The sequence below is a fragment of the Podarcis raffonei genome, chromosome 4 (genome assembly GCF_027172205.1).
Source record: "Podarcis raffonei isolate rPodRaf1 chromosome 4, rPodRaf1.pri, whole genome shotgun sequence".
Lineage (NCBI taxonomy): Eukaryota > Metazoa > Chordata > Lepidosauria > Squamata > Lacertidae > Podarcis > Podarcis raffonei.
The window spans coordinates 72,375,163-72,387,043 of record NC_070605.1 but is presented as its reverse complement, the minus strand read 5'-3'; positions in this window follow the sequence as shown (position 1 = coordinate 72,387,043).

Below are 11,881 nucleotides of genomic sequence, written 5' to 3'. Positions count from 1 at the left end.
ACAGTTTTTTCACATACAAACACTATTCCCCCCTACAAAAAATAAAATAAAATTATATAACACTCTTAAACAGAATTAGAACTGCAAATACAATGACAATATAATTGCAGTTATTATTACCCACACTTGTTACCTGCCTTTTACCTGCGGGCCCCAGGATGGGTTGCCACAATTTCAATTTCAATATTAAAAACAGTTAAAATGATTTTCAGTCACAAGAGTAGGGTGGGTCCTGAAAAAAAACACACATCTCAGTTGCCAAAGGCAAGGATGAAGAGGCATGTCTTCAGCATTCAACAAAAACTGTATAGTGAAAAAGTACTAGACACACCTCTGTGAGGAGGGACCTTTCCCAGGTCACCTCCAACCCAAATTTGTGTGGGTGGTGGAACTATGAAGAGCTTAACACCTGAGAGGGTCAGTAGGGAAGGAAGTCTCTCAGATATTTGGGGTTTAAGTCATTTGGGCTTTAAAAACTAGTGTGAACACCATAAATTGGGTTCATTTGAAACAGAGCACATTGGAATGGTGACAAGTTCAAGGGGACTTCCTCCATTTCTCGCTTCATGTGGGCAGCTGAACAAACCAGGATTCAGCACTTAAGTACAGGGTACTTGTATGTGTGCGTTCTAGAAACTATGACTAATTACTTTAAAACAAAATCCAGGATATGAAGCTATGGTTTGAAATGGGCTTAATATCTCAACTTGTTTTGAGATATTATGGTTAAGTGCTGAATCTTGCCTTCTTTAGCTGCTTCAAAGGGGCTCCATGCCATTTGGACAATCTCTGGCTCATTGAGTCAGGATTTTTGATTTAGGTTTTCATGCAAATGTGTCCCACAGAGTTTATTTATGAGAAAGCGCAGATAGAAAAGTGACTCTTACAGTCCCATCCTACCTTAGTTTAGAATGGCTAAAGATACCAAAAAGTCCTTCAATTTAAAGGAATTATAGTGAAATTGTATGCATGTACATTGCAAATCATATACAGTGGAACCTCGGGTTGTGGATGTAATCTGTGACGGAGGCACGTCTACAACCCGCAGCGTTCACATCCTGAAGCGCCATGTCTGTGCAGGTGCCAGCGTGATTTAGCGTTACTGCGCATGCCTGAGCGGCAAAACCCGGAAGTAACTCGTTCTGGTACTTCCGGGTTTCCTGTGGTCCACAACCAGAAAACACATAACCTGAAGCGTCTGTAGCATGAGGTATGACTGTACATAGCAAATATGGCTGTGATGTTGTTGGACTCCCATCAGCCCCAGCCACTGCAGCCAATGGTTAATGATGATGTAGTCCAATAGGATACGGAGAACTATAGTTTAGTCATCCCAGATGCTTAGGTTTGCAGCTTAAGTGTGTGGATTGCAAGCTCCCCAAGAAGAGGAGGTGGAATGCAAGTCAGAAAGTATTATATGTATTAGAGTGGTTCTAATTTCAATTTAGTGATTGAGGATCACTGTCCAAGCTCATGAACTCAAAAGTTCATGAATAATGGTTTTAACTATTACTGGATCAGCCTCCATAGCACAATAATAAATTATCAGCAGCTGAATATTGCACTAGCACTGTTGATAGGAGATATCCATGTAAGACAATGGGTGCATTCCAAAAAGGATTGTATTTTTGAAACAGAAACAACTACCACTGACAAAACTTGCAGGAAGACTGGTTATGAACTAACAGTGCAGATGACAAAGTCAGGCACTATCAGTTTCCAGCAGGGGGAAGCAAAGAATAATAAACAGGGATAGCTTGCACTTCATTCAACTCCTGGCTACTAATGATCTCAGTGGAGTGGACGGCATCTGGTCATTTTTGTTTGGCTCTTGGGTACTTGCAAGGATTCTAATAAATCTCTAAACAATGAGACAAGAAGCTTGGTTTTTCACCATTTTTGTGTTTTGTTTTTGAAGTAGAAAAGCTCATGTAATGATGAGTGCACAGAAAGCACTAAACACTGTTTGAACCATGACGAAACATGCTAAATCCGGCCTGCTGATGATCTGGGAATCAGCATGTTTTTACATGAGTAGAATATGTCCTTTTATTTAAAAAGCATCTCTGGGTTATTTGTGGGGCCTGCCTGGTGTTTTTATGAGTAGAATGTGTGCTTTTATTTAAAATGCATCTCTGGGTTATTTGTGGGGCATAGGAATTCATTCATTCCCCTTCCAATATAGTCCGCGCGCCCCCCCCAAGATCTGAGGGACAGTGGACTAGCCCCCTGCTGAAAAAGTTTGCTGACCCCTGACCTAAATGCTCCAAAGTGGAACTTTGCAGATATTTCCAGAAACATTTAGTTACTGTATAGTGGCATGTGGTCGGTGGACATGGGGAACTAGGCTAGTCCCTTAATTGTTCCCCTGGCACCTCCTTCCCAAAGCCTGGGGAGCTTGTGCCCGTCTTAAGGAGGGAAGCATGATGCTCTGACAGATCCAAGAGCCCTCCTGCCTGGCTTTGGGAAGGAGGCAGGAGGGCTACAACATCCTGTCAGAAGTCTGATGCCACCTTCCCAAAGTTTGGGAAGCTTCTGCTTGGTTCAGGGAGGGAAGCATAATGCTCTCACACACAACATCTCTTCCTCCCCACCCCCATTGCCCTCAGACTCTGGTGCCTCTAGCCCTAATTATTCCTCAATGAAAAATTTCACCACATACCACTGTTACTGTATGATCTGGGGCCCTCCAGATGCTGTTTACCCCAACTCTCATTATCCCTGACCATTGAGCATTCTACGTGGGGCTGATGGGAAATAAATTCCAACAACGTCCGGAAGGCCATAGGTTCCCTAGCTCTGCTGTATGTAAGCACTGCCATTCGCTGAGGGTACAAGAACAGATGAGTGTGTCTGATTGTTAGTATTCATTTATTAAAGGTGGGTGGCGCTGTGGTCTAAACCATAGAGCCTAGGGCTTGTCGATCAGAAGGTCGGCGGTTTGAATCCCCGCGATGGGGTGAACTCCCGTGGCTTGGTCCCTGCTCCTGTCAACCTAGCAGTTCAAAAGCACGTCAAAGTGCAAGTAGATAAATAGGTACCGCTCCGACGGGAAGGTAAACAGCGTTTTCATGTGTTGCTCTGGTTCGCCAGAAGCGGCTTAGTCATGCTGGCCACATGACCCGGAAGCTGTAAGCTGGCTCCCTCGGCCAATAAAGTGAGATGAGCGCCGCAACCCCAGAGTCAGCCACAACTGGACTTAACGGTCAGGGGTCCCTTTACCTTTACCTTTATACTCGCCTTCATCTGAGAATCACAGGGCAGCTTCTAATATAAAGACACAAAAATGCACAGCATAGCAACAAAAAAACCCAATACGCCTCTTCCCACATTTTGGATGAGTTTGCTCATTTCACAGCAAGAAAGTAGGGGATCTTATTTGCATTTGAGTTGAAATGCCATAAATTTTCTTAGAAAAAGTTTATAGCTTGAGGTGGCTGGTTAAAGACACACCTTTTCCCACAGGCATTTGGAGAAGAATCCTGATAAGATAAATGGATTAGTTGCAGCGGCAGAGTACATTCCTATTCAATGAGTTGCCAAGAGTTCTGGAATTGTGAATTTTAAGGACTTTGCTATTTTGCAAGTATTATGTATTCTTGTTATCTTTTTTGACTTCATTATAAACCACGTTGTGGTAGCATGTCATGTCAATTAATATTACGTCTAAAGATGCATCTATAATTTATATTAACTCTGAAAGTAAGACGCTTCATATTCAATAAAATTTCTACTTCTTCTCTTTATAGTGTTTCATCTCCATATAGAGAAAGTACACTGGTGTATTGCCCACATCTAGTGTTCACAGAAAAGTGTACCTGCCATTGAGCTTGGGGCTGGGCTGGGCCGGGCTGGGCCGGGCCGTGGTGTCGTTTGGTGGTAGAGGACAGAGCTGCTTCTGTCAGGTGACATGCCCTGTGTCCCTAGTTGACCTAGATAATAGTGTCCTGTCACCAGTATTTAGGTGAGATTCAGCACCAGTCTGGTTGGTTTCTGCATGTGGAATGAGGGCAGAGGGCATCTTGCCCTTTTCCTCAGGCAGCAAATGGAACCCAAGGCAGAGGAGAAATTGACGTCCTTCTCTCCCTGTTGCAATGCAGACAACCATTTCCATAATAAGCTTCTATTGGCTTTTCTAAGGAAGCATCCACTGGCACCAGCGAAGGTATCCCTTGAATTGCAGATAGCAGCTTCTAAGTGGGAATTTTAGATGGCACTGTGGGAGGTTCCACTTCCCATAACCCCATTGTCCCAAGGCTGCTCAGGGTTCCCTGTAACTCATGTTTCCATAACTAAAATGTACATATTCATTTGTCATGCAATTAACATTACATCAAGGTTGGTAGCCCTCATTTGTGCTGCCATAGTGCATCATCGTACAATCCCTATACAGTGGTACCTCAGGTAACAGACGCTTCAGGTTACAGACGCTTCAGGTTACAGACTCCGCTAACCCAGAAATAGTACCTTGGGTTAAGAACTTTGCTCCAGGATGAGAACAGAAATCGTGCAGTGGTGACGCAGTGGCAGCGGGAGGCCCCATTAGCTAAAGTGGTACCTCAGGTTAAGAACAGTTTCAGGTTAAGAATGGACCTCCAGAACAAATTAAATTCTTAACCTGAGGTACCACTGTAAAATAATGAAGTATGTCCAATGAAAACACTATTGGGTCATAGGTACATTATTTATGGTTATCTTTGGCATTTACTAAATAAAATGAAATGTGCTTGTGGAAGGGGGTGATTGGTTTTTATTTGCTTTTATTTTATTGTGTATTTTGTGTCCTCATTTTGTATTTTTATGTTGTTTTATGCCCTGTGATCTTCGGATGAAGGGCAGTATATGAAACAAACAAACAAACAAACAAACAAATCTCACGAGTTCTGTGCATGCACACACACATAATCAGATATAGATTGTATGAATAAAGAAATGGTCAAGAAAAATATATTAAAATGTACTGTGGGAAAGCCTGTAATGTTGTTTTTTTAAAGTAGATGTCTTGCAAAGATAATGTGAGCCAATGGATAGGTGACATTTAATTAAGCTTACTGACAAATGTGAAATGATTCCAAAGTTTCCTTTTTAGACCTTCTTGAAATATCATGCTGCTGGCATCTTCATAAAATGCCACAGGTTTCTCAGATGCCAGGCGATCACATGCACCCTGTCTGAAACCGTGGATATCTGTATGGAAGATAGCCTTGCTTGCTTGCTTTTTCAAAGGAAATTAATGGGGCTTCAAAGATGGAAATCTTAGAGAGTTGATCTGCAAGAGTAAGTGATGTAGCGTTGCTACACGTTGTGCAACAATAACTAAATGGATGAGAGACACTAAGAACCCCTATCCCATTATCTGCTGCACAAGGCCATAGACAGAGAGCATGTCAAGGAAGCTTTATCATTGCCCACATTTGCCTCTGGCCCTCCCCACCTCAGGCATGCGGCCCTTGGAATGTTGCTGAAAAGTGAATGCAATTCCCAGCCTCAAAAAGGTTCATTGCTATGTGCCTGAGGCATCAGGATCAATCCTCATCCTGTCCTTTGTATGGGAAGAGCAGGATCATATTTTCTTACCAACCGTGGGTATGTATTTCAGATCAAATCTTTTTCATCATTGTCAACAGTTTTAAACAGTACTGACATCCACCTGCCTTCAGCCCTTCTGCTTGGCAATGACATGGACTCAACCTAACCCTGAATCTAACCCTGGATAAATAAATTCAGCTTCATTTGGCATTTCTGATCATATCTGCTCATGATTTCACTGGTACGAGAGCAGCGGTCTTTGAAAACCTGGCACATCTGTCAAGAAAAAGAAGATAGTTTGTTGACAAGCCTGCTCTTGGTATGCGAAGAACAGGTTTCAGGAATCTGACAACTTGTATAGCTGTAAGATGATTATACTTTGGTTGTTCTGCCTTGATATAATCTAGATTTTGCTTTTCATTAATATTTACCGCAAGTTAAAACTCCCCTATCACAGCACAGAAAACTCAGTGCACAATGTTGCTCTGTGAATGGAACAACATGCAATGTATGAAGTGAGCTTGCTTTCCCTTCTTACTCCACCCTGGCAGAAGCCGGGGAGAGATGTACAGAACAGAAAGAAGGCAGGAAAATTCAAAACCAATGAGTCACATCTGTGAGGGCAATGAACTGAACTGAAATGATAGAAGACTTGGTTGTTCGTATACACCTGAGACAAGGTGGCCACACCTCAGTCTTAGCTGAAATGGGAGGAAATTGGTTCAAGGGGTGGACAGTTGTTGATTTATTTTAAGTTACTTAAACATGGACAGATTTTCTTTGGGAAATCCCACCTTGGGCTGTGCTCCGCTAAAGAATTTCAAAGCACAGTGACAGGCAGGTTGCTAGTTATCACAAGTATGCTGAGAAAGGAGTTAAGGGGAATAAGGTATACGCAGAAGACTGAGTAGCACTTGGAAAAAAAGCAATCTGTTTTTAATGCAAATCTCTCTCTCTCTCTCTCTCTCAAATGGCTTTTCATTGCTGCCTGCTGATGTCATTTTTTTTCCAAAACACAATTTCGGATAATATAAAAAATATATAACAGAATATATGTATGAGTCATGAACTAATGACCAGATTAATGTGACTTTGATCACCATGGTTGGCTAGTTTCCGCACTGAAGTTGATGGATTAAAAAAATCACAGATCAGCCCTCTGGAGCATTTTGTACAATTGCGGTTATGCTTGCTATTCAAACTCGGTAGCAGTTTGATGTTCCAGGAATGTACACCATCTGTATTTTTCTTTATACACTTTATCTTGCTTTGGGTAACAATTGTGTGGAAAAGAAAAGAAAGCCCCAGGGTTGTTTTAGTAATGATCTTTACTGCTTATCATTACTGCCTAGTGTAATGTGGACAGAAAAGGTCAGCAGGCATGGGGCTGTATTTCTCCTTCAAGCTGAACAACACGGCGATTTGCATTCAGTTCTTTTGTGCCTTGCTACGTCTATGATCTTGAGGCAGGGGAACACAACAAAATCATTACAAGAAAAACTCAAATGAAGGTTCTATAACCTTCAGATCGTTCTTTATCTTTGTTTGCTTAAATGAAAAGAAACCCACATATAAAACTGATGTGGCAACGTTGCTGTCTTGGGCTGCACCCCTCCCCCCAAGAATCATGAGAACTATAATTTGTTAAGGGCGCTGGGAATTGTAGCATTGTGAATGAGTAAACTGCAGCTCCCAGGATTTGGAGTGGGGCAGGGAGAATGTGCTTTAAATGTATGGCATGTATAAAACCTTGGATACGACAATAATTGAGCCAAACACAGTTTCCCCCACATTTGCTTTAGAACAGGTTGTTCCTCCAGCATTCAGCATTATCTTCCCCATCCTGTGCCCTCCAGATCTTACTGACCTACAACTCCTGTCATCTCTGACCATTGCCCATGTGCCCAACAGCATCCAGGAATGCGCAGGGCAGATAATTATTTATTTCAAAGATAACACTTAAGTCGTTTCTACAGCTCTGGATATATACACAGACCAATCGATTGGCTAGGCAGCTATTCACAGGTCTGTTCTTTAGGGAGCAGTTGCAGCAGTTACAATACCTGGGATAGCTCAGCTGGTAGAGCATGCGACTCTTAATCTCAGGGTTGGGAGTTCAAGACCCATGTTGGGCAAAAGATTCCTACATTGCAAGGGGTTGGACTAGATGACCCCCAGGGTCCCTTCCAACTCTACAATTCTAACAGGGGGCTGCCCACCATTCACCAGTTTAAATACCTTCCCCCAACAGGCTGCATGCATGCAGCCTGAGACTGAGCCTGCATGGAAACTTTCTCTGCTCATCCCTTTTCAATTCCCTCCTGGTTCTGGGAGACAGTGCAGCAGGAGAGGGTGGGGAAGCACGTGGCCCTTCACTTGCCTGACCTGCTTCTTCTTCCTTTTCTTCTGACCCATCCTGCGCTCCACCCTTCAGCGCTGAAGCTTCCCCTGCCTCTGACTCTTGCCTCCTAGCTGGTACAGTTCCCCACAAATCACTCACCCCCTCTCCCAAGAGGGACTCCAGACCCCTTGCCCCTGGTAAAGGTAAAGGGACCCCTGACCATTAGGTCCAGTCGTGGCCGACTCTGGGGTTGCGGCGCTCATCTCACTTTATTGGCTGAGGGAGCCGGCGTACAGCTTCCGGGTCATGTGGCCAGCATGACTAAGCCGCTTCTGGCGAACCAGAGCAGCGCACGGAAACCCCGTTTACCTTCCTGGCAGAGTGGTACCTATTTATCTACTTGCACTTTGAGGTGCTTTCGAACTGCTAGGTGGGCAGGAGCAGGGACCGAGCAACGGGAGCTCACCCTGTCATGGGGATTCAAACCGCTGACCTTCTGATCGGCAAGTCCTAGGCTCTGTGGTTTAACCCACAGCGCCACCCGTGTCCCTGCCCCTGGTGCACACTCAATAATGGCCTGCCAGTCCCTGACAAGATCACAGATTCTCTGTTGCAGCTTTAGGAAGAGGTGGGACATGATCTTTTACCTTTCACCTTCAACCTTTAACTAAGCAGATGTAATCCGCTCTTCTCGGCATTCTTTGCGATAGGGTTGGTACCGCACAGCCATCTTCATTGTACTTTTATGTTGCGATGTCGATGGATCTCTGTGTGTGTGTGTCTGTGTGTTTGTGTTTAATAGCTGCTACTCAAATATTTTCAGAGATGCTCAATATCCCACTGGTAGGTGGGTAATGGGAAAGTGAGTAAAGAGAAAGTGAGTGCAAATGGGCCCCCACAAAGGATAGTTTGAAAAATCTTCCCAAGAGGAAAACGAAACAAAACAAACCAGTAAACAGGAGGGTACTGTAGTGTCATGAGGGTATAAAATCACATCATCCACCCAGAATTGGAAGCAGACACATCTACTTTCCATTTAGACACTGATGTGCTGATCTGCTCTTGCATTTCTGATTTGTTTGTTTGTTTTCCATAGAATTGCAGAGTTGGAAGGGCCAACTAGGTTCATCTAGCTCAACCCCTTGCAATGCAGTAATCTTTTGGCCCAATGTAAAGCTTGAACCCGCGGCCCTGAGATTAAGAGTTAAATTAAACTGCAAGAGTTAAATCCTTTTCCATGTTATAACTGTTTTCATGATAGTGGCATGTGGGAATACTCCTGCAAATTAAAATCTTCTCAGGAGGCACTTGAGCTTGGAGTTACATTACCCTGAACAATCATCAGGATAAGAACATTCCCCAAGGAATACTACAACTGCTGCTTTGCCACAGTTGGCTGCGCAGTGTATTTGGCTTTAATGCAACACATCTATTTTTCAGCAATGAGCACCAGGAGCACAATCTAACATCCTCTTCGATAGCTTCAGGAAGCTGGGGGGGGGGGAGGAATAGATGCACAACTCAGATTTCTACCACATCCAAAACCATTCATCCACTGCGTTTCACTGGCATGAAGGAGGATGCCAATTTGGTAATGCTAGCACATTTCATTGAAGGAAAAGACCAAAACTAATTGGGAATGCTTCAAGCCATTACATGAATGAAATTCTGCTTGTAGATATGTATTTTCACATCTTTAACAGAAATTGTAATTCTCAAAGTCAAAAGAGTTTTTTCCCCCTTTGTCTTTGTCAAGGAAATGAAAACAGAAAAATACAGGAAATAAATGGTTACTTAACAATACTGTCATTTTCCTCTCTCTCTCTCAGTGTGGTGATAAATCATTTCCTGCTGTTCTTCCATTCTCCAGCTAAGCAGTACAGTATTTCAAGTCCCACATCATGGCCACCCCACCCCACGAGCTGTTGCTAAGTGAAAATACAACAATGTTGGCAACAGTTTGAGAAGTCGGAGAGCTACATTTAATAGGCAGACAGCCTATTAGCTTGGCAGCAAGTTAGTAAAACTACCGAGGCTTCAGTGCTGGTTGTTTCCATACATACACCCACTCAGCAGCAAACATGCACTGTTTGGCAGCCAACACACATTCATCCAAAGGGATTCCAAACTCTGTTTTGTTGTTTTATTTATCCATCATGTGCTCTTCAAGGCTGGGACAGGGAACCCACACTTGCTCCTGAAGGCTGAAGGCTACCCTTTTCAGTCTGTTTCCCCCTAAACTGGCTCACAGAATAAACTTGTACTCCCTCGCTCATCCACAAAGACATCACTTCAACACAGCCAGAATTTGTATGCATCCCTAAAGTTCAAAGCAAGCTGGGGACAAGAATACAGGTATTGTTTCCTTTTCCTGACAGCTGTTTTCCAATTTAGTCTTTGGGATTTAAAATGCCTGTGCTTCCCTGCAAAGGGAAGCTTCTGCTGCTTCAGAGAGCATCTTACAGAAGTGATAACTTTTTTGTCTTCTACCCTTTCATGGGATGGGCAGCTAGATGTCCTGCCTGCCAGAAGCACTACATAGGTATCATACCTATCTATGAAAGGAGAGCAGGTGGCTCAGGTACTGGGCAAAACAGGAGATTGTATCTTTCTCCAAGACTGGGGGTCTTGTAGAAGACACATTAACACCAGTGTATGTAGCAAGTGGAACGCGGGTGGCGCTGTGGGTTAAACCACAGAGCCTAGGATTTGCCGATCAGAAGGTTGGCGGTTCAAATCCCCGCGAGGGGGTGAGCTCCTGTTGCTCGATCCCAGCTCCCGCCAACCTAGCAGTTTGAAAGCACGTCAAAGTGCAAGTAGATAAATAGGTACCGCTCCAGCGGGAAGGTAAACGGCGTTTCCGTGCACTGCTCTGGTTCGCCAGAAGCGGCTTAGTCATGCTGGCCACATGACCTGGAAGCTGTAGGCCGGCTCCCTTGGCCAATAAAGCGAGATGAGCGCTGCAACCCCAGAGTCGGTCACGACTGGACCTAACTGTCAGGGGTCCCTTTACCGTTACCTTTATGTAGCAAGTAGCAAGAAGGCAAATTGCTAGCTTAAAGTTAATGGTGCCTATGTAGGTTCAAGGACTTGGAAGGCAATCACATCCAAGCCACACAGTCTGCATATTGACACCTAAAGTGTTATGTTGGCATGATGAGGTAACATTTACAAGTCTTTAAATCAGCATCTGACGGGCTCAGACACAGAGTATCCAACAATGCATGGAATCTAATATTTGGCTGCAACAAGATTTATTTATAAAACGTTTATCCCACTTACTGTAATAGACATCTCTAGGCAGTTTACTTAAAAACAATGGGTTGTATTCAGAGTAGTACTAAGAAAATCATTCTGTCAGCACAAAGATTTCTCCTCCACTCCATCTGTTTTGGAATTTCCCCATTTTTCCACAGCAGAATTATTTAGCTGAATACTGCCCAATAAAAGTACAACATTCAATAACATTTTCTAAAAACTGAATAAAAAACAAAATGCTGCTACATATCATAAATAAGACTGAGCTATGCAGAATCCAAAACATGGGAAATTAAGAGTCAAGAGTCCACGAAAGCTTGGGTAAATATAGACATTTTAAAGAGACGATTACAGGTCACTACTGTCTTTGCCTCACAGATTACCTGAAGGAGAGCATTCCAGAGGGCGGCTGCTATCACTGAGAAGCTCCGCTTCCACATTGTCACCTGACATTTTCTGTTATAGCAATGACCCTCTGAAACTTTAGCAGGGTGGAGAATTTTACCAAAGATAAGCTCTGACAAATTAGATTATACTGAACATTGTAAAAACTGATAGGTAGTATAGATTTGATATGGTATCTCCTGTGGAGCTAACGGGCAACTGATTCTCTGAGACACACAAAGCTGTCTTAAAGGAAGTCACAGGAGCTTGTGCCTGTATTCCACACACAATCTAGAGATCTATTGCACACATTTCTTTTGCCCCTGAAAAGTACTTCTTGAGAAACTGGTTTCATTCTGGAAATAAAAA